This window comes from Capricornis sumatraensis, chromosome 23 (genome assembly GCF_032405125.1).
Source record: "Capricornis sumatraensis isolate serow.1 chromosome 23, serow.2, whole genome shotgun sequence".
NCBI lineage: Eukaryota > Metazoa > Chordata > Mammalia > Artiodactyla > Bovidae > Capricornis > Capricornis sumatraensis.
Genome location: NC_091091.1, coordinates 47,782,030 through 47,803,346, shown reverse-complemented (window position 1 = coordinate 47,803,346; position 21,317 = coordinate 47,782,030).

Below are 21,317 nucleotides of genomic sequence, written 5' to 3'. Positions count from 1 at the left end.
GTGTCTGACTCTTTGCGACCCCATCAACGATAGCCCGTCAGGCTCCTCTGTCCATGGGATTCTCCACACAAGAATAATGGAGTGGGTAGCCGTTCCCTTTTCCAGGGGATCTTCCCAACCCAGGGATTGAACCCAGGTCTCCACATTGCAGGTGGGTTCTTTACCATCTGAGCCGCCAGTGAAGCCCTTAAAACTGTATATAGGGCTTCTCAGGTGATGAAGAACCCGCCTGCCGAGGCAGGAGACATAAGAGACATGGGTTTGATCCCTGGGTGGAGAAGATCCCCTGAAGGAGGGCATGGCAACCCACTCCAGTATTCTTGCCTAGAGAGTCCCATGGACGGAGGAGCCTGGCGGGCTACAGTCCATAGCGTTGCAGATTGGACACGACTGAAGTGACTGAGCGTGCACATGAGCACGTACATAGACTCAGCCACGAACACTTGCCACGCTCTTCCTGGAGCCAACTGTCAGATCCTGGGGAGTCTGGCTCCACCTTAGCTGGTGTCATCCTTGACTCTCGATCGATTGGGGTCCTCCAGTCCAAGGGCAAGAAGGCCACAAAAAAGGTCTCTGCTGGGATGCCGCTGGCCTGAGCCTGAGTGTGTGACCCCTTCCAGCTCCAGTGGTCAGCCTAGAAATGGGGTCACCCCTGGAGCAAGGGTTAGTCGGTCTTTAATTCTCAGCTCAGGCACATCCATCTCATATTCAGGGGACAGAGCTGACATGAGCATGCAAGCGGAGTGAAAGGTGCCCTTGGTCTATGCCTGCCCCCACCTCCTCTCTGCCAGGGATGGCAGCTGGCTGAACGTGGGCCCCTCTTTGGAGGGTTACCGGCATCCCCCCACCCCCACCCCGTTCTGGCCCTGCACAGTGCATGGCGATGCCTCTCACCGCAGCAATGGGCACTGCCCATTCACCTTCACAAGCACCTTGTGGGGCCAACACATCACCCCATTTTACAGGGGAGGATGCTGAGTTCAGAGGCAGGTGAGTTTGCCAGGGTCAGGGGGCCTTCATGGCAGAGTTGGGTCTTCATTCTTTCTGGCCTAGTTCTCCAGCCTGCACCCTCAACAGCCACCCTGGAGCCAGGCCAAGTGATCACCCAGTGGTGACAAGACTGTTCCAACTGCGGACTCCGGCCCCGGAGTCCTCCCCTAACGCAGGAGCCGCCTGGACCCCGACACAGCCAGGGTGGCCCCTCCGTCTGCCTGCAGTCGCCTCTGAAGACAGGCCAGCGGGGCGGCCCTGGCTGTTTGATAGGGTGTGGAGGGCGCCAAGCTCACCCACAGAGTGTCCCTGCCGTACAGGCAACAGGGACGAAGATGATGAACAGGACCTTCCCCTTGAGAAGCTGGGAGTCGCGCATGAGCAGAGAAAACAATCGCAAACTGAAAATGACAGTTTTGTTAGCTCGATGGACAGGAGGGCAGTCCTCTAGTTAGCTTGCTGTCTCTAAAGAAGTGGAAGAGAAAATAAATCAGAGCTGAGAGCCCCCACCGTCCGTGAAGATGACTAAATAATAAACATCCTGAAGAACAAAAAACATTTCTCGTAAAATAGAGTTTGCAGTATAGGTTGTGCTTCGCACTTACATCAGCAATGCTGCCAGAGCTGGACTTGGACCTGGGTGGCCCCAGCCCCGGGAAGCCTCCCTGGAGGAGGAGAGGAATCAGCACGCTGCCATGCTCACAGCATGGACTCCCCGAGGCTGGACGCAGCCAATGGACTGGATGTCCAGTGCCCAGTGAGGTGCCCCAGGGATCAGAAGGGCCCAGGAACAAATCTACGCCTTGTGGGGGGTGACCTGCCAGGTCAGAGGGCACTTGTCCATTCCTGGGGGCTGTAGCCGCCTGGACCCCAACACAGCCAGGGCGGCCCCTCCGTCTGCCTAAGGGAGCAGAAGGCAGCAAGGAGATGTCATCTCTGCTTCCTGGTTGCTTGGTCCTCAACCCAGTGCCTTGTGGAGAAATGAACGTGGAACAAAGGCAGGTTATTTGAAGGACCAGCCCCTCCGCATGCTGGCTTTGTGGGTTTGGGCAAGTCCCTTCATCTCTTACGTGTCCTCTTCTGCAAAGCAGGTCCCATAGCGTGCACGACTTTGCAGGACTGTGGAGGAGGCCACTGGCATGAGAGGGTCACAGAGGCGTCCGTCAGTGTTGGCGCCTCCGTCTGTGTGACCCACAGTGACTTGGTCCACATGTGCTTTGCTCACCTGTAGATAGTTATTTTCCTTTCTGATTAAGATAAACACGTGCGTCATTTTCATTCAAACTCTTGACTGGACTTTGACTTCCTCTTAGGAGCCCCTGGTGGCTCAGACAGTAGAGTCTCTTCCTGCAGCGTGGGAGACCTGGGTTCAATCCCTGAGTTGGGAAGATTCCCCTGGAAAAGGAACTGGCAACCCACTCCAGTATTCTTGCCTAGAGAATCCCATGGACGGAGGAGCCTAGCAGGCTACAATTCATGGGGTCGCAAAGAGTGGGACACTACTGGGCAACTCCACTTTCACTTTTCTTTAGGACACAGCTGTCTGATGCATGAATGGCGTTGAGAATTCAGTCCACTCACTGCCTGCTGGTCTGCGTTTGGTCATCAGCTGCTGACCACGTGGACGGCACTGTCTTTGGCACTGGGTGTCTGTGGAGAAGACTGACAACCCTGGCCCACTGGTCCTTACACTCTTGAAAAGCCCTGCAAAGGAGCAGCCCCAGGAGCAGTGAGCATGTGTCCGGACCAAGCTAAGTTTTGCTCAGGGAGAACATTTCCATCAGGCTTGGTTTCACGGGAAGCCTGATCTTGGTCCCTCCACCGCCCTGTCTGGGAGGAAGAGGCCCATGAGCCAGGTGAGCCCCACTTGAATACTTCTCTCCATCTCTCGGTTATACAAGTTCTTTTCCAACCCTACTCTCTCTGTGTGGGCAAAGTGGGTTTTATTCATCAGGGGTTGAGAAGAATCTATGTTCTCAGACAAGCCAAGTGAGCCTGGAGCAGCTTCCACAGGCCAAGGACCAATTCAGGCAGATCTTCTTTCCATGAACCCCGAGCTGAGCTTGGACCTCAGATAACACATCTGCAGCCTCAGAAGGGTCCGCCATATCAACACAGTTGCTGACACCAGTATACTGGAGTGTTGCCCACTTAGCGGCAAGTGCCTCCAGAGAAGGAAGGAGACACCCCCACTCCCGTTAATGAGATTCATCGCTCAGAATGGGCAGGGCCCTCCCAGGCAGGATCCTTGGCCCCAGAAACCACTACAGTCGCTTGACCCTAATTGCTGTTCCCCTTACACACACCCCCCAATACCTCTCCACCCTCCTCCATGGCCGCATCCACCCTCCTCCATGGCCGCATAACTCCGTGTTCTTTGTTGATTAATAGGAAAGCACTCATTTCACATCGCCAACACATCATGGCAGGAGAGGGTTTGCTCTCACTCCACTCTGAGTGTAGTCTTCCAGGAGGTACCAATTAGGTGACGCCAAGTCAGGACACAGGTTCTAATGAGAGGAGAAGAGGAGGGGGAGGGGAGAGTAGCAGATGAGGGCAGGAGCCCAGAAGAGGCAGGAGGGCCGCCAAGAGACGGGTGGAGGCTATGTCTGCTGGATGGAAAGACATCTTCCCCCCGCTTCCACTCCAAACAGCCCACGAGTGACCTGCTGTGTACAGCTGAGGACAGCCTCGGGGAATGAACTAGAAATTGAACTGTTGCCACGGTCTCCCGTGGGCTCTAGAGGGCTGGACAGAGGACAGCACAGACCTTGGCCCCTGTGAGTTCACTAGCTGAGACCTTGACATCCTGGCTCCAGCGTTCCCAGGTCCTGACTTCATGAGCGCAGAGACTAAGAGTTGGTTCCTTGGTCCTGGTGGCGAGTGCGGCTGGAGCACTGGGACCCTCCACTGCCCAGATGCCTGGTCCCTGCCCCGACTGGACAGGCTGAGCTTTCACAATGGCCGGCCCTTTCTGCTCAGCTCACCCTGGACCTAGAACGAGGTCAGGAGGCAGGCTGGGTCACTGAGTCCAGCCAAGACCCTGCCATCTGCATCTGACGAGGCCGGGTTCCCCTGCGCCTCCGCTCACCCATTTCCAGGTGCCCCCCAACCCTCCCAAGGAGCCCCGCTCCCACATCCTGCCTAATTATTATTTTGTGCACCTCTTCACAGAAGAAGGAGAGAAAAGATTAGGGGAAAAGAAGAGAGCTGAAACCTCTATAATGAAATTTTAAAATCAGAGGGCTCCTGCTGTTAGTATTTTCCCAGCCTCCGAAAGCATCAAACATTGTTTTATCCCACAGCCAACCTCAAATGGATCCATATATCACAATATTTGGATATGTGAGTGCGGGGCTGAGCCCTGAGCTGACAGTCGAGGCGGCTGAGTGGGACGGCCCCTTCGCCAGGCTCTCCAGAGTTAATTGATCACTTTGTCCAGCTGAGCCAAGGGGGTGCTGGGCCATTCCAGTCATTAAAGCCTGCCAGGGTCTGCACCACTTTGAATCAGCTGACGACCTCCTGTTCCACGTTGCTTTTAAGCACCTGCTTGCCCAGCATTCCACCTCCAACTGAAAGCTTCTGGTTCTTTGATGAGGGTTTTGGATAATTTAATCAAGTTTCCAGCATCCTCTCCATCAGGGAAGAAGGACCCTGCTCACTTTGGGAAGACTCAGGCGGCCACACACTTTCCAGTTCTTAATAAGCCTCCCAAAAGTGGCAGCGCCACAGGGTGTTCATCTCAATTAACGCAGTAATAGCTCCACCAAATTGCCGGGAAGGTCTGACTCAGACTCACAAGGGCAGGAGACCAGTTGAGAAAGAAGCAGCCACCACATGTGAAATCTGAACCACAGTTTGAACAGCAGGCCCAGCATCGGGTTCTTTTTCCTCCTGGTTGATGTCTGTCTTACATACATACACAAGCACACACACATACACACACACACACACACTACTTTTGCAATGTGCGTGTGTGTGTGTTAGTCACTCAGTCGTGTCCAACTCTTTGCAACCCCATGGTCTGTCCAGGAGATTTTCCTGGCAAGAATACTGGAGTGGGTTGCCATTCCCTTTTCCAGGGGACCTTCCTGACCCAGGCATCGAACCCGGGTCTCCTGCATTGCAGGCAGACTCCTTACCCTCTGAGTCACCAGGAAAGCCCCACATTTGTAACATCGTCGACCTGAAAGATTGACAGGACCCAGGAAGGAGAGGAAGGGCAGTGTGCCCAGCGAACGAAGGCTAGAACCCACAGGCCGGCTGGCAGCCCACCCCCCAGTTGCTCCCTGGGAGGGGACGGCGCCGCCGTTGCGTCAGCTCCTCTGGGGGGTCAGGCTGGTGCCGTGGGGAGCAGGGACCTGCCATGGATCTTCCGCCCCCCGGTGCTCTGGCCCGAGGGGCGGGGGGCCCCTCTCCCCACAGCCGTCAGCACCCTCAAAACCATGCCACCAGCATTTCTGTTCCTGCTACATCATCACCACTCCGGGAGCATGCTGCTCTGCACTTTGCAAGACTTCCTGTCTTGGGGCCCTCCTGCTCCTACACCCCCTTAGGGATGCGGTGGCCTGGTGGAGCCAGAGGATAAGCGGGAATTTCCATTTCTAAGCCCACAGTCCCAGGCCTCTGCGCTGGCAGGAATGCCTTTCTGCATGATAGACACAAATAAGCCCTGAGATCGCAGAATTTGTAGAAAAGGAAAACAGCAAGCCTTTAGGCCTGTAGTAGGCTCCCAAGCCCCTCAGGGACTGGTTGGGAGGGTGGCAGCTGCACAGAGGAGTGCTTCCCGGCCTGCAGCGACAGAAGACAGCCGCGAGGGCCGCACGGGCCTGGAAGACTGCCTCGAGGGCCGCCCGGGCCTGAAGGACGTGATCCCTGTCTCTTGCTAGTGCCCAGCAGCGGCCTCGGCCGCACCCCCATCTTTGTGACGTTTGCTGTCCCCGTGACGTGATTCCATGGTGTACCTGGTCCTGAGAGCTAGTCTGAGCCCAGCGGCCTGGAGCCTAATTGTCTCCGCTTCGCCCCAGCCACCTGCCTGGCTGCAGTGTGGTCCTGGGGCAGCGTCTTCTGGCCAGGGCAGGGAGTGTGGGCAGTGCCTCGGAGGGCACCTGGAAACTCCCTGTTCCACCTGTTTGTTCGTGACCAGCCCCACCCTGGTGCCCCCAGGTACAGCAAAGTGTTGGGGTGCCAGGCAAGCTGGACATGGTGGCGGGGGGAGGGGGGGCAGTGAGTGGCAGAAGAGGACATGATCCCAGAAGGAGCGACAAGGACCAGGAGACCTCGGGGAGAAAGGCAGCTCAGCCTGGGCCCCACACACCCCGGCGCCCGGATGCCAGCTCAGGAGTTCCAGAAGCAGCCGGGACCAAAGCCAGGATCTGATTCTAAAGTCTACCACCAAGGCAAGGCCTCGTCCTTCCGAATTCAAAGACCTGCCTCTCCTCAGAGCCGCCTCACCAAAGACTATGACCTCGATGAGGAGGAAGAGGAGGCGGAGGCTGACGATGACCAATTCATACTGACACCCATGCTGGGACTGTGTCCTAAGCGCTTTGCTTTCATTGCCCTTCTGATCTTTCCAAACAAGGCTGTCTGTGTAGTCAAAGCTATGGTCTTTCCAGTAGTCATGTGCAAATGTGAGAGTTGGACCATCAAGAAGGCTGAGGACCAAAGAATTGAGGCATTCGAATTGTGGTGTTGGAGAAGACTCTTGGGAGTCCTTTGAGCTCTCAAACCAGTCAATCCTAAAGAATCTCTATCCTGCATGTTCATTGGAAGGACTGATGCTGAAGCTCCAATACATTGGCCACCTGGTTCAAAGCGCCAACTCTTTGGAAAAGACCCTGATGCTGGGAAAAACTGAGGGCAAAGGAGAAAGCAGAGAATGAAATCTTTGGACAGGATGACTGACTCAGTGGACGTGAGGCTGAGCAGACTCTGAAAGATAGTGAAGGACAGGGGAGCCTGGCGTGCTGCAGCCTGTTGGATCACGAAGAGTCAGACATGACCTAGTGACTGAAAAACAGCTATTATTCTTATTACGACAATACTATCATCCTAGGTTCACAGGTAGGCCCAGGGAAGGTAAGTAACTGTAATTGCCCCCTTCCAGCCTCTGCTCTCAGCCTCCACTCACCCTCACACACTCTTTCTGTTGCATCTAGGCTGTCTCTAAAACAGGTCTGGTTTCCATTCCTTAATCCATTAAGAGTGTTAGTAGTACCCCTGAGCTCAGAGGTACTACTGGCGCCACCGTGCAGGTGGTCGTGCCCCGTGGCCAGGTCCCGGGGACCCACCCACCAGCCAGTGCTTCATTGCGCCTGCAGCCCGGGAGGACGAGGCCCCCTAGATCAGCCCGGTGTGGTTCCCACACGCCCGGGCCCGGGAAGGGTGAGACCAGCCTCACGGTCCCTCTCCAAGGCCTTCTCCTCTCTGGGGCCTCTCTGGGCCAGGCCAGGGAGAGCAGAGGGTAGCACGTGCTTGCAACAGCTCCTCTGCCTTCTCAGGGTGGTGCGGTGGCAGGGGCTCCCCAGGGGAGCCGAGCTGAGGCCCAGTGTCCCTGTGGCCAGTTACAGAGCCCCAGTGACAGTGTCCAAGCGCTCACCTGTGTTTGGAAGGAGAGTGTTTATGCCATGCATTTGCAGGCAATTAAGGCTGGAAGAATGGCAAACTGAGGATCTCAGAGGAGGGACATCCAGGCTACCTAGTGGGTAGGTGACAGGCCAGAATTCTCTTCCCTGGGTCCCCCGCACCTCGATGATGACGGGTGCTCAGTAAGTGAGGTGATGAATCTGTAAATAGACTCACACATCAGTTAGTTAGAAAATGCTTCTTTCCCCACATCCTCCTCCTCGGAGAGACCCAGCTGCATGCTGAACTCCGGACTCATGCCCTGCAACTCCACCTGTGGACACTAGGTTATCTTCCTGAACCCAGGGTCACTGATACAGGGCCCTCCTGTTCCCAGGGCTGTCTCTTCTCCCTCCCTCCCTGCCACCAGGCCTCCCAGCTGCGGAGAGGGCAGTGCCAAAGTCCCAGGCCCTTTCACCACCTTACCCTGGCCTTATCACTCGTGACACCTGCAGGTCACCAGGATCTCACCCTGGAATAGCAGAAGAGCAGAGGGAGGGGGGTCACCCCTCCTCCTTACTGGGCGTTCCCCAGGCACAGCAACACTTTCGCTTCTGGGTGGCAGTTCTTGCAGACTCCAGAAGCCTGTGCTTTCTTTGGGTCTGACATCCCGTGAGCCCAGCCCACCCCTTTTGCTTTGTGGAGAGATCATTTCTCATGAGCTCTGGCCAGCTTTCCTGGTGAGAAGTCCCTGCAGAGCTGAGCCCTCATGGATCAATGAGGCAGTGACGATAGAGAGGAAAGGGCAGAAGACGCGTGTCTCTGCTCACTAACTCCACGACCTTTAACTCAACACTTGACTCTCTGAGTCCCACTTCACCTAACGGGGTGGACATGAGCTCAACTGAACTCGTGCATGTGGCTGCTTTGAATAAATGAGAAAGGAAAGAAAAATACCTTCCCATTGGACATGAATGCAAATATTGGCAGGCATCCTGCCTCGGGCCTGCCCCTCCCATGAGTGGACACCCCGGAGCCCTGGACTCGTGTCCCCAGGGAGCCACTAACCCACTCAGGGAGGACACTGCGCACTCCTCCTGTCCCTGCTTCACTTTGTGTTTTCCTGGTCCCACCGTCCATCTTCCTCTCTCCAGGCTTCTGATCTCCGGCCTCTTGATCTGGGCTCCTGATCTCTTTGCACAACTGTGAGGCTGTCGTTCCTGCCACTGGCTGGGCACACCTGCAGAGACCACCAGCATCCAGCAGTGCTCCCTGTGGCCCCCTCTACCTGCTCCCAGAAGCAGAGAGGCCAACAAATTCAGTGACGTACTGTATTAGCTAGGACTGGATTCAACGTCAATGAAAACCCACACGAAATTTTAGTCTCATTTAAGTTCAAAGGAAAGCAGTCCAAGGCTGGCTTGACAGCTTCATAAAGCCATCAGGGCCCTAAGTTCTTTTTATCTTTCAGTTGTCATCCTCAGCACCTGGCTTCCATCTTCAAAATCACCTCATGGCCCCAAAATGGCTGCCAGAGTGTTAACCTTTATGTCTACATTCCAATGAGCAGCAAAAGGAAAAGGAGAAAAGGAAGACACAGATCCATTTCCCAATTAGGTCAACAGTCCCCCCTCCCTTTTTTTTTCCAGGTCAACAATCTTCTTTCCCAAGACTGATACTTTTGCTTGCATTTCATTAACTAGAACAACAACAACAAAATTTTTTGAGAGAATATCCTTTTCCCTGGGCATATTGCTACCCTAAATGAAATCTGGGCTCTGTTGCTAAGAAAGAAGGGCAGGTTGATACTGGGTGGCATTTAGCTTCCTCTGAAACATTTTCCCAAGGTCACACCAAGGAAGTGGATATAAAAAGTGAATATAGAGTCATACTGTCAACCGGAGTTCCTCTGACTCCAAAGCCCAAGCTGGTGCCTTCTGCGTGACAGGTCCTCAGGGCCCACACCTCCATGTTCCATGGAGACACTGACCCAGCTCTGCCAGCACAGCCCACGGCATGACTGTCCAGCTGCAAGCACCCCTCCCCCACAACTGGTGCCACTGGGAGAGGAGGGAGAAAGTCCCCTGGCTTGTCTTGAGCCCCACAAAGGCCAGCACAAACCAAGAACTTTCACTTGTGTCTGCTGAAAAAAATACATGCAACCTAAAAGTTGAGAGTTAGGTTTTGTTGGGTGGAAATGTTAGAACTCGAAGCCCGGGAGACAGTATCTCAGGTGACCCCAAGAGATCGGACTCCAAGGAGGCAGGGGAGGAGCCAGGCTGCACACAAGTTTGTAGCCAGGGGCAGGTAATCTATTAAAGGATTACTGTTAATTAAGAGCAAACTAAATCTCTCACATGAAGAGATTTAGCAATCTTCTATGTGTGAGAAGATGCAAGTGTCTGGGCTTGCTGAAAGCATTTCTTTCTTATGAATCTAACTATCTGGGGCCAATCCTGCTTTCTTTGAGTGAGTGAAGTCGCTCAGTCGTGTCTGACTCTTTTCAACCCCATGGACTGTAGCCCACCAGGCTCCTCCCCCATGGGATTCTCCAAGCGAGAGTACTGGAGTGGGCTGCCATTTCCTTCTCCAGGGGATCTTCCCAACTCAGGGATCGAACCCGGGTCTCCTGCATTCCAGGCAGACGCTTTAACCTCTGAGCCACCAGGGAAGCCCTGCTTTCTTTATTGTTCACGTACTAATTCTTTGCTTCCCATAAGAGGTGGTGGATGTGACAACCACTTCTCCCGCCCACCCCCCCCACCAGCTCCTCTGTGCTACCTGGCAGGAAGTAACTGATGGCATCCAAATAGCTGGTTTTGTTTCACCTGGGCTCAGAAATTGGCATTTGGAAAAGACTTGTTTAATGGTAGAGCATAGAGCAGAAGATATTTCATTTCACACTTGGTATCACAAGAGGCTTCCAGACAACCCTTTAACCCTCAGGGCAGAGTCAATGCCCCCTTTCGTGCAGGAGAAAACTGAGCCCAGGAGTTTAAGCCACTTCCAGACCCTGGAGTAAGAAGACCTGGAGCGCTCCCAGTTCTGCTGTTCCTGACAACCAGCTTCTTCCTGCTTCACCATTCTGCTTTCCGGAAAACCGCCATCTTTCCAGGGCAGAGGGTGAGTCTTCCAGTGAATCTCCAAGGTCCGGCTGCTCTGAAACCGGCCGGAGACTTGGGTGGTCTGTTCTCTGCTCCCTAACCTGCCCATATGAGTGAGGGCTTTTCTAGAAGCCATCTCTACCCTTTGCTGGATTCTTCTCATTCATCTGTCGAGCTGATGAATTGAGCTCCAAAGATGTTTCCTTTGTGTGTCTTCCTTGGGGACTGAGGCAGAACAGAGAAATTGGTTTTCTGGGTAACTGAAGTTTCTGGATAACATCAGGAACTTAAAAAAATCACAGCCATTTGTTTGGAAAACTTTAGAAAAGGTAGCATATGTGCCCCTACAAAGAACAGCATAATTAAGCGGAGTATGAATGTCATTTAACTTCCCTTAATGACAAGGCCATAATTAGCACCATCAATTATGGGACTGAGCCCTGGTTTACGGGGTGCCCTCAGGAGGTGCTCGTGTGTGGAGGGCCATTTGTCCCCGCACAAAATGGCCCCATTTGTTTTGTTTTCCTAATTCCTCTGGCTATTTTTTATTATTATTATTAATTTGCCTGGTGCCTCCCTCCTCCACACATGGTTAAGACTCCTTGTTGCCATCACTGGGTCCTGACCGCCCTTACTTTAGCATTCTGTCTTCTCATTGCTGCTTAGCCCAGGGCCTCCAGATCTCTCCATCGAGGAAAAATGCTTGGAATCCAGGCCAAAGTCCTGTGCAGAGGCCCTGTGGGCTCCTCCCCACGGTCAAAGTTCTGTTGCAGGTGTCTGAGATTGGTCTGAGATTCAGGTCTGTGCATGCGGGGTGGACACCAGGTCTTGGAGACTGGTCCCACCTGGAGCTGTGGCTGCTGCCAATGTGAGCTGTCCCTCCATGGATTTGACCCAACAGTAATCCAAACCAGAAATGAAGAGATGGGGCCAGGGTGCCAGCCTAGCAGTTATTTATTAGTATTGACTACCTGTCCCTGTGAAAATGTCTGGAGTGTCTCAGTTAGGCTATGGAAGGTCATTAGCTTCCAGCAAAGAGAGCTTACAAACTGTAAGTGGTTTCCACCTTTACTCTTCGGTATGAATTCTTATCATCTGTGAGGGAGCAAAGATGAAGACAAATGTGAAATCTAGGCTTTGGTGAATTCTGAGCGATTCATAGCTTCATAAAACAATAGCCATTTGCAACTGCACAACTTTTCCCTTGAAGCAAATGAATATGTAACTATCCATTAATGTGCCGAGTTAAATACAGCAAACGTGAATCATGCTAATGATCATATTTACAAAGCAAGTCGCCTTTATATGAAAATAATTACAACATGCTCTTAGCTCTCCAAGTGAAATCAGCCGAGTTTGAGACTCACTTTCGATCTGACAATGGAAACAGAAGATGGGAAATGGACACTGGTCTGTGGGTGCTCCTTATTTGCCCACCCCTTTCATTTCAGTATCCTGCTGAAAACCCACAGGAAGATGAGGTCCTTGCTTCCTTAGGTTCCTTGGCTTGTGCTGACCCTTCAGCAAGATGGCTAAATTGGGAGGCATCACTTTCAGGAGCAGAAGCTGTACTGAGCGTCCACTTGATGCTGAGGAGAAGATTGTTGTTGTTTTCGTTCACTTGCTAAGTTGTGTCCAACTCTTTGCGACCTCACGAGCTGCAGCAAGCCAAGGTTCCCTGTCCTCCACTATCTCCCAGAGTTTGCTCAAACTCATGTCCATTGTGTCGATGATGTCATCCAACCATCTCATCCTCTGTCGCCCCCTCCTCCTCCTGCCTTCAATCTTTCCCAGCATCAGGGGCTTTTCCAATGAGCTGGCTCTTGGCATCAGGTGGACAAAGTATTGGAGCTTCAGCTTCAGCATCAGTCTTTCCAATGAATCTTCAGAGTTGATTTCCTTTTAAAAGACTGATTTGTTTGATCTCCTTGCTGTCCAAGGGACTCTCAAGAGTCTTCTCCAGCACCACAGTTTGAAAGCATCAATTCTTCAGTGCTCAACCTTCTTTATGGTCCAACTCTCACATCCATACATGACTACTAGAAAAAACCATGTGGTTTAGTCCCTAAGTTGTGTCTGACTCTTGTGACCCCATGGACTGTAGCTTACTAGGCTCTTCTGTCATGGGATTCTCCAGGCAAGAATACTGGAGTGGATTGCCATTTCCTTCTGCAGAGGATCTTCCAGATCCAAGAACTGAACCCTGGTCTCCTGTGTTGCAGACAGATTCTTTACTTACTGAGCTATGAAGGAAGCCTTCATGACTATATGGATATTTCTTGGTAAAGTGATATCTCTGTTGAGGTCTTTATCATTTTAAAAAAATATGATAATTGATTTATTTTTTATTTTTATTTTATATTGGAATATAGTTGATTAACAATGTGTTAGTTTCAGGTGTACGACAAAGTGATATACATCTATCTATTCTTTTCAAATTCTTTTCCCATTTAGGTTATTACAGAGTACTGAGCAGAGTTCCTTGTGCTATACAGTAAGGCCTTGCTGGTTATCTGTTTTAAATGTAGCAGTGTGTACACATCCATCCCAAGCTCTCAATCTGTCTCCCCCTCCACCCTTTCTACCTGGTAACCACAACTTAGTTTTCGATGTCTGTGATTCTCTTACTGTTTTGTAAATAAGTTCATTTGTATTATATTTTAAGATTCTGCATATAAGCAATATCATATATTTGTCTTTCTCTGCCTGACAGTTCACTTGGAGCGGTGATCTCCTTGTCCATCCATGTTGCTGCAAATGGCGCTACTTCATTCTTTTTCCTGGCTGAGTGATGTTTCATTGTATAATAGTCCCTCATATAATATTCCATGATATACTTAATTATGTATATATATATTATATATATATATATATATATATATATATCTCCATCTTCTTTATTCATTCCTTTGTTAAGTGGACTTTTAGGTTGTATCCATGTCTTGGCTAATGTAACCAGCACTGCAGTGAACGTAGGGACGCATGTATCCTTTTGAACCGTGTTTTTCTCTGGGTATATGCCCAGTCAGAGGACTGAAGGATCCTGTGGTAGCTCTGTTTTTAGCTTTTAAGGGCCCTCCATGCTCTTCTCCTTAGTGGCTGCACCAAATTACATTCCCACCAAGAGTGGATTGGAGAACAGTCCAGACGACCCTATGAGGTTCCCAACACCTGCATGTCTTTTAGATCATATAGGCACACGCACAGGCATGCACACACGTGCACACTCATAGGCACACTGTGCACGCACTCACACTTCCATGCACGCACGCACGGGTCCTCCTCAGCTTTCCAAACGAGGAAGAAGAGGCCGATCTTCATTCACCAGACTCCCCCTACCAGCCACCCCTGGATTTTTCCCATCATTCTCACCTCAATGAGACTAAGTCAGGATTCTAAATGCAATTCTAAGTAACAGGACAGGAACTGAGCTCTCTGAAGAGGAGAAACGTCACTGGTGATGAAGGGGCCTCCCACCCATCCCCTGTGTGCAGGAAGGGCCAGCTAACAGGCCTCCATCCATGAGCAGCTCAGACAAGAATCCCCGGAGTCAGGGCACAGCCAAACTGGTGGGTTAACAGGCTGTCACGTGATGTCTTCAGGAAACCACCTCTGACCATCCAAACCTAAACTGTCATCTTGTTATAGAAGGGAACAGACAAGGTGTATTTGCTAACATCAGCTGTGCCATTGTTCATGGGAGAATTGAGGAAATTAGTAAATGGTTTGAAAGTGAGAGATTCTGATTATTTTGATGCAAACAGCAGAGCTCAGAACAACAGAAGCTGAGGAGTCATGAAGCAGCTTCTCTGCAATGTTAGATGTGTCTTTTCTCTTCTTTAGAACAGCTGTAATAGAAGAGGAAAGACACCTGTAAACTTATTCAGCCTTTAGCTTATGAAATCTAAGGGATGAAACATATTTACTGCCTTTAGAACCACAAGCCCATTACTTCTCGGGTGTCTACTTGGTTGTGCTAAGTTGTCTTTTATGCAGATAAGTCATCTTCAATTAAATATTAAAGATTAATAAATATAATGCCCATAATAAATGACATACACTAATTTAATTAAAAATAGATGGTGAGCTTTACAAATGGGGCATTACCATAATGATATAGAATGGACTTGTTATGCTAAAGATGTGCAGTCTTGAAAATATGCAATCTCCATGCACATTTCACCCTTATTGTGTCTCATTAAAATTTTAAAAATAGCTATTTTAATTGTCAAGCATTTGACAGACTGCTATAAAAACTTGACACTTAAGTTTCAATTTTACAATATGCATTTTAATGACTCCTTTCGCTGCACGTTTGGTTATACATAATCTAGTTTTTCACCAAAAAATTAAAATGTCACTTTCCAACAGTTTTTAGAAAACCGAGTTGAGCTTGCTGCAGGGCTGCAGGAAAACATGTTTAAATCTTTACAAATAAATATGAAAATTAGAACTATATTTTATTTCCGCTGCAGCCTGTGGTTTGTTTAGTGGTTGATTTCAAAGCCTTCAGGGGGACCAGTGACGAGAGAAACCCGTGGGAGCTGGTGCTAGACCAGGGCGGTGGGGGCTGTCAGAGGATTTTAGCACCAGCTTTTTAAAAGCTTTCCATTCCCTCCACTTGGGATGCCAGACAGGCGACAAATGTGGCTCACAGTAGCCACTGCAAACAAATCTTCTTCACAAAAAGGAAAAAGGACACCTAGAAGCGCCTCCCTGAATGCCACGGCGAAAAATGCCTTACGTTATCCATAAAAGCTGTGTGAGTCCTTGAGGACATAAGCTCTCCTTGGTGTATTCTGGGAGGAAAATTAGGTGAGCCAGGGCTCTCCAAACACACAACCATGTAAAGAATTTGAGTTTCCTAAGCCCTCACCTGCTAATATCCTGGCAAACTATCTTTGTCAATCTAAGAGTCTGTTGTTATTCAGTTGCTAAGTCATGGCCTGCTCTTTGCAACCTCATGGCCTGCAGCACACTAGGCTCCTCTGAACTCCACTACCTCCCAAAGTTTGCTCAAACTCATGTCCATTGAGTTGGTGATGCTATCTAACCATTTCATCCTCTGTTGTCCCCTTTTCCTCCTGCTTTCAATCTTTCCCAGCATCAAGGTCTTTTCCAGTGAGTCGGCGCTTTGCATCAGGCGGCCAAAGTATTGGAGCTTCAGCTTCAGTATCAGTCTTCCCAATGACTATTCAGTTGATTTCCTTTAGGACTGACTGGTTTGATCTCCTTGCAGTCCAAGGGACTCTCAAGAGTCTTCGATGCTGGGACCACAGCCCTGTTCCAGAAGCTGTCACTTTGAGTCATTGGCCGTGTGCTGGCTTTCGTGCCCTTCCTGTGCTTATGCGCAGACCAGTCACAGAGGCTGCTCTGAAAGAAAGCCTCATCTTATCACTGCAGTGACTGCAGCCATGAAATGAAAAGATGCTTGCTCCTTGAAGAAAAGCTATGACAAACCTAGGCAGCGTATTAAAAAGCAGAGACATCACACGGCTGACAAAGGTCCATATAGTCAAAGCTATAGTTTGCAGTAGTCATGTACAAATGTGAGAGTTGGACCATAAAGAAGGCTGAGAGCCAAAGAATTGATACTTTCAAACTGTGGTGCTGGAGGAGACGCTTGAGAGCCTCTTGGGCAGCAAGGAGAGCAAACCAATCGATTCTATAGGAAATCAACCCTGAATAATCATTGGAAGGATTGATGCTGAAGCTCCAATATTTTAACCACAATATTTTCCAATGAGTCAGTAAAGGGTGACTCATTGAAAAATACCCTGATGCTGGGAAAGATTGAAGGCAGGAAGAGAAGGGAGGCAGAGAAAGAGATGGTTAGATGGCATCACTGACTCAATGGACAAGAGAAAACTCCAGAGATAGTGAAGGACCGGGAAGCCTGGCGTGCTGCAGTCCACGGAGCAGCAAAAAGTCAGACACGACTGAGCAATTTAACAACGATGACACGCCCCGCATGGGTGCCTCCTGCTTGCAGCTGGACAAAGAGGGCATCTTCGGTGGAATAACAGTGAAAGGAAACCTGGGTCACATCAAGGAACTCAAGTCAGTTCTGAACGATTCCCTACAGGCCACCGTTCAGGGAGTCTGCCCTGAACCCAGAGCAGATCGGGGCTGGGCCAGTGCTGACCTAGAGACGCTGGGAGCGCAGTGCAGGGGCTGCCTCTAGGGGTTCCTGGCTTGGGGTGTCTTCATTCCCTGTCTAAGCAGACATTAACAGATGGTGCCAAACAGCAGCTTGCTGTGCTTCTGGCTGCATGTGGGAAGCAGACAAGATCCAGCATCATCACCCTGCTTCTTCTGTTTGGGGCTATGACAGGGCTATTCTTGCTTATAGAAGGTATAGTAAGCCTGCCGCAGAGCCAAGACTGTTCCCCAGGCAAGGAGGGGGCACCACGCCACACCACATATTGTAAAAAGACCCTTTCGACCTTGCCATGATGTCCTGAAGCCCAGGGACTGCTCAGCACAGTGAATTCAACCACTGCCCTGCTCCAGCCTCACAAGGCTATTCCACCAGGCAACCCAGGGATCCCAGGAGAAGAACAGATGTCAGAAGCTCAATTTAAATGCTCAAGAATGCAGTCAAGGCTACCATAAGTTTTGCGTCACCCGAGGCACCAGGACGTTTCTCCTCGTGCTTGCTTTCCTTTCACATGGATGCTTGCTCCCTCCTATCTTAGCTCTCTCCAGAGATGTCCCTCCCTGGGGAGTCTTTTCCTGAGCCAAATCAGGCCAGAGTCCTCCATTATGCTTAAAGGCATCATCTGGCTATACAGTGCTCATCTTAGTGGTGATAGATTGATAGGTATATGCAGAGATCAATAGACACACACACACACATACAAGAGTGACTGTTAAGTTGCCCAGACACTCAGTCAAACATTACTCTGAGTTTGTCTAGGAGGATGTTTCTGGATGAGATTAACGTTTAAACTGGCAGATCTAGTACAGTCTCTGCTATTCTGGATGGGACTCATCCAACCCATGAAAGAAAAGTGAAAGTGTTAGTTTCTCAGTCATGTCTGACACTTTGCGATCCCATGGATCCTCCTCCAGGGGATCTTCCCGACCCAGGGATCAAACCCACATCTCCTAACTCTCCCGCATTGCAGTCAGATTCTTTATCATCTGAGCCTCCAGAGAAGCCCTACCCAACCCATGGGTTTTGTTCTGATTAGAACAAAAAGGCAGAGTAAGAGCAAGCCCATTCTCTGCCTGATGGTCTTACAGATGGGACACTGGTCCCCCCCCCCCCCACCTTTGGCCCTGGACTCAAACTGGAACTTGAACATCTGAGTCTCTGCTGGCTCTCAGGCCTTCATGCTGTCTCTCCCCTGGGTCTTCAGCTTTCCAACCACAGGTCCTGCGACTTTTTCCATCCCTGTAACTGCATGAGCCCATTACTTATCACTCCGTCTTGATGAATAATGGGCAAATTTTATAAACTGTACTGTAACCGTTCATGGCGTTCTTGTTTTCCATGAGCTGAATTCTGTTTTCCAAATTCGTATGGTTCCCATCACAGGCCAGAGCTTCCCTGGTGGCTCTATGGTAAAGCTTCTGCCTGCAAAATGAAGGAGACCATCTATAAGGCAGGAGATGCAGGTTCAGTTCCTGGGTCAGGATGATCCCCTGGAGAAGGAAATGGCGACCCACTCCTATACACTTGCCTGGGAAATCCTGCGGACAGAGGAGCCTGGAGCCTGGCTATAGTCCATGGAGTTACAAAAAGGTGGGCCAGGACTTGGCAACGGAACCACCACCACCACCACAGGCTTCCCAGCTGGCGCTAGGGGTAAAGAACCTACCTGCCCATGCAGGAGATGTAAAAAATGCAGGTTTGATCCCTGGGTCAGGAAGAGCCCCTGGAGGAGGGCACGGCAACCGACTCCAGTGTTCCTGCCTGGAGAATTCCCTGGACAGAGGAGCCAGGCGGGCTACAGTCCATAGTGTCGCAAAGAGTTGGACACGACTGAAGCAACTGAGCACATCACAGGCCACGGGAAGAGCTCCTCTAGGACCCTCCAGAGAAGTGGGTCTTCCTGGCCATCCCTGTGTGTATTCCCCGTGCTTCCTGTGGCCACGTGTTTCTTCAATGTGGTCGCAATTGTCTACACCATCCCAAGCAATGTATGAAAGCATCCTTCATTCCACTCCCCAGCACTTGGTGCCAGGACTTGGTGTTGACGGGCTGATGGGTGGGAAGCCTTCTCCCTCACTGTTTCCATTTACACACCCCACGTTCTGGTCGAACCTGTCTCACAGGCGTCTGTGTTCATGATTTATACTTCCTTGCTCTGAATGATCTCTTGAGACCACTTGCCCACTTTACTATTGAATTGTTCGCATTTTGTAATTGATTTCTTAATTCTCTAAAAATTCTGTATATACAGAATTCTAATATATATAGAATATCTTAAAATGCTCTAAAATTTCTAACGTCCATTGCAAGTGCCTCCTCCTAGCTTAGCTTTTATTTCCTTCATCGTACAGCACCCTTCCCCTTCAAAAAAATCAGTCAAATGCATTGGCCATTGTTGTCTTTATGGCCTGGTTTTCATACCTTATTTAAGAAACACTTCCTTGCTCCAAAGTCAATAAAATATGTTCCAAGTGCTTCTAAAAGTAAAAAAGTTTTTATTTTTATATCTGAGTCTTTAATTCTGGTAGAATTTATTTTTCTATGTGTCTACAGTAGGAATCTAATTTCATTTTTGTTTCCCCTGGAAATAATCAGTTGACATAGTTCCGTTATGTGCAAGTCACTTTTACTAATTTTTCAGCTTATCAGATTCCACAATCGGCCGTACTAGCGTTTTCTCACAATTATTTTTGGAAGGCTTGCTACCTTTGAGATATGGGGTTTTTCTATCTTTGACACATAATATTTCATCCTATTTTCATGCTTTCCAGTAAGTTTTATCATTTTCCTCAGCAAGGTTACGTTTTTGATTTCTACCAGTTTTCTCACTGTTTCTAAGACTTTCATGTCATATTTTTCTAAAATTAGAGGAAAACTGAAAAAAAAATTAGTACAATGTAAACTCACAGTCCCCCCCATATTAGCAAATAATCCGTATTTTATCACATACACATTTAATGAACAGTCAGAAAGGAGACTGGAGAAATCATGACATATCCCCAAATGATCTCCATTTATTTCCTGTAAAAGGGAAACTTTCACAAAATCACAGTGACATTATCATAATTGAGACATTGAAACTGATTAAATATTGTCTGATACATAGTTCACATTTAAATTTCTCTCTTGTCCAAAATATGTTCTCCACCTGGGATCCAATCAGGTATTATTTGTTGAGTTTGGGGTAATGTAGCAACTAACCCATTTCAAACTATAACATTCTTTCACGGAACTAACACTAGTCAAGCGTCCAGATCCAGGCGAGTTTTATCGCTGAACGTCCCACAATCAATGATTATTTCCTTGTGATTAATTAAAATTGTTGGCAGGAAAATGATACAGAACGGCAGCCTGTCCCAATATTAGCGATGCCAAGTTTGATCACTTGCTTAAGTTAGTTTTGCTAATTCTCCTTCTTAGAGCTTTGTCCTACTTTTAATTAAGAAACAATCTGTGTGGTGATTTTGAAACCATATGACTGCACACTTCTACCCAATCATTTTGGCATCTGTTTATGATCCTTGTCTGAATCAGCTGCACTAGGAGTTTGCAGAATGGTCTGTTTCACTTTAAGATTCTTTATGCCTTATTAGCTGGCCATCATCTGTACAGGAGAGCTTCCCCACTGTTGACAAGTAAGTTTTTTTTTCTTATCACTATGGACACATGAGTTTCCTTTTTGACCCAAGTGTTATAATGCATTACCATCTTCACTTTTAAAAAGGTAAGTAAAGATGGTACTTTTTGTAAAGTAAAAAAATAATGCTTTTTGTGACCTCCAAGCTGACCCGTATTTGGACAGTTTTAAACCTAAGCTCTCTCCCGCATCCTTCTGATCTGTTTGAATAATTTCTGACCATTCCTATGATCTCTGACAGGATACCATCCTAGTCTCTTCTTGTACCTTTGTTAACCATCGATTTCTCAGAATTGAATATTTTTCAAAGAAGACAAGTTCATTTTACTAAGGAAACATATTTAATCAATAAGATTTTTTTTTACTTTTTGTTCCGTTGAGTTCACTATAATTTTTGTGCTATCAATAAATGGAATTCTTAAAAAGTACATTCTTGGTTGCTTATTGCTGGTCTGTAGGAAAGAACTGATTTATGTGTATTGATCTTGCATCTACTAAACTTGCCAAGCTCTTTATTCATTCTAATTATGTGTCTGTAGATCTCCTTGACTCATCTTGTTTTTCTTTTGTTTCATTGTATTAGTTGCAACGTTTATTGGAAAGTGTAATGGTGGCATATTTATCTTGTTCATGACGTTAAAAGAAGGCTTCTCATGGCTAGCTATTAATCATGATGTTTGTTATATAATTTTGATAGATGCCATTTTCTAGTTAAATACCTTTTTTTGGTTACCATTTTGATAAGATCATTAGTTTTTATCAAAATTTTACTCTACATTTATTGAAATTGTTATGTTCTTTCTTTTTACTGTTATTATAGGGAAAGATATAAATCAGCTTCTTATTGTCAAAACAATTT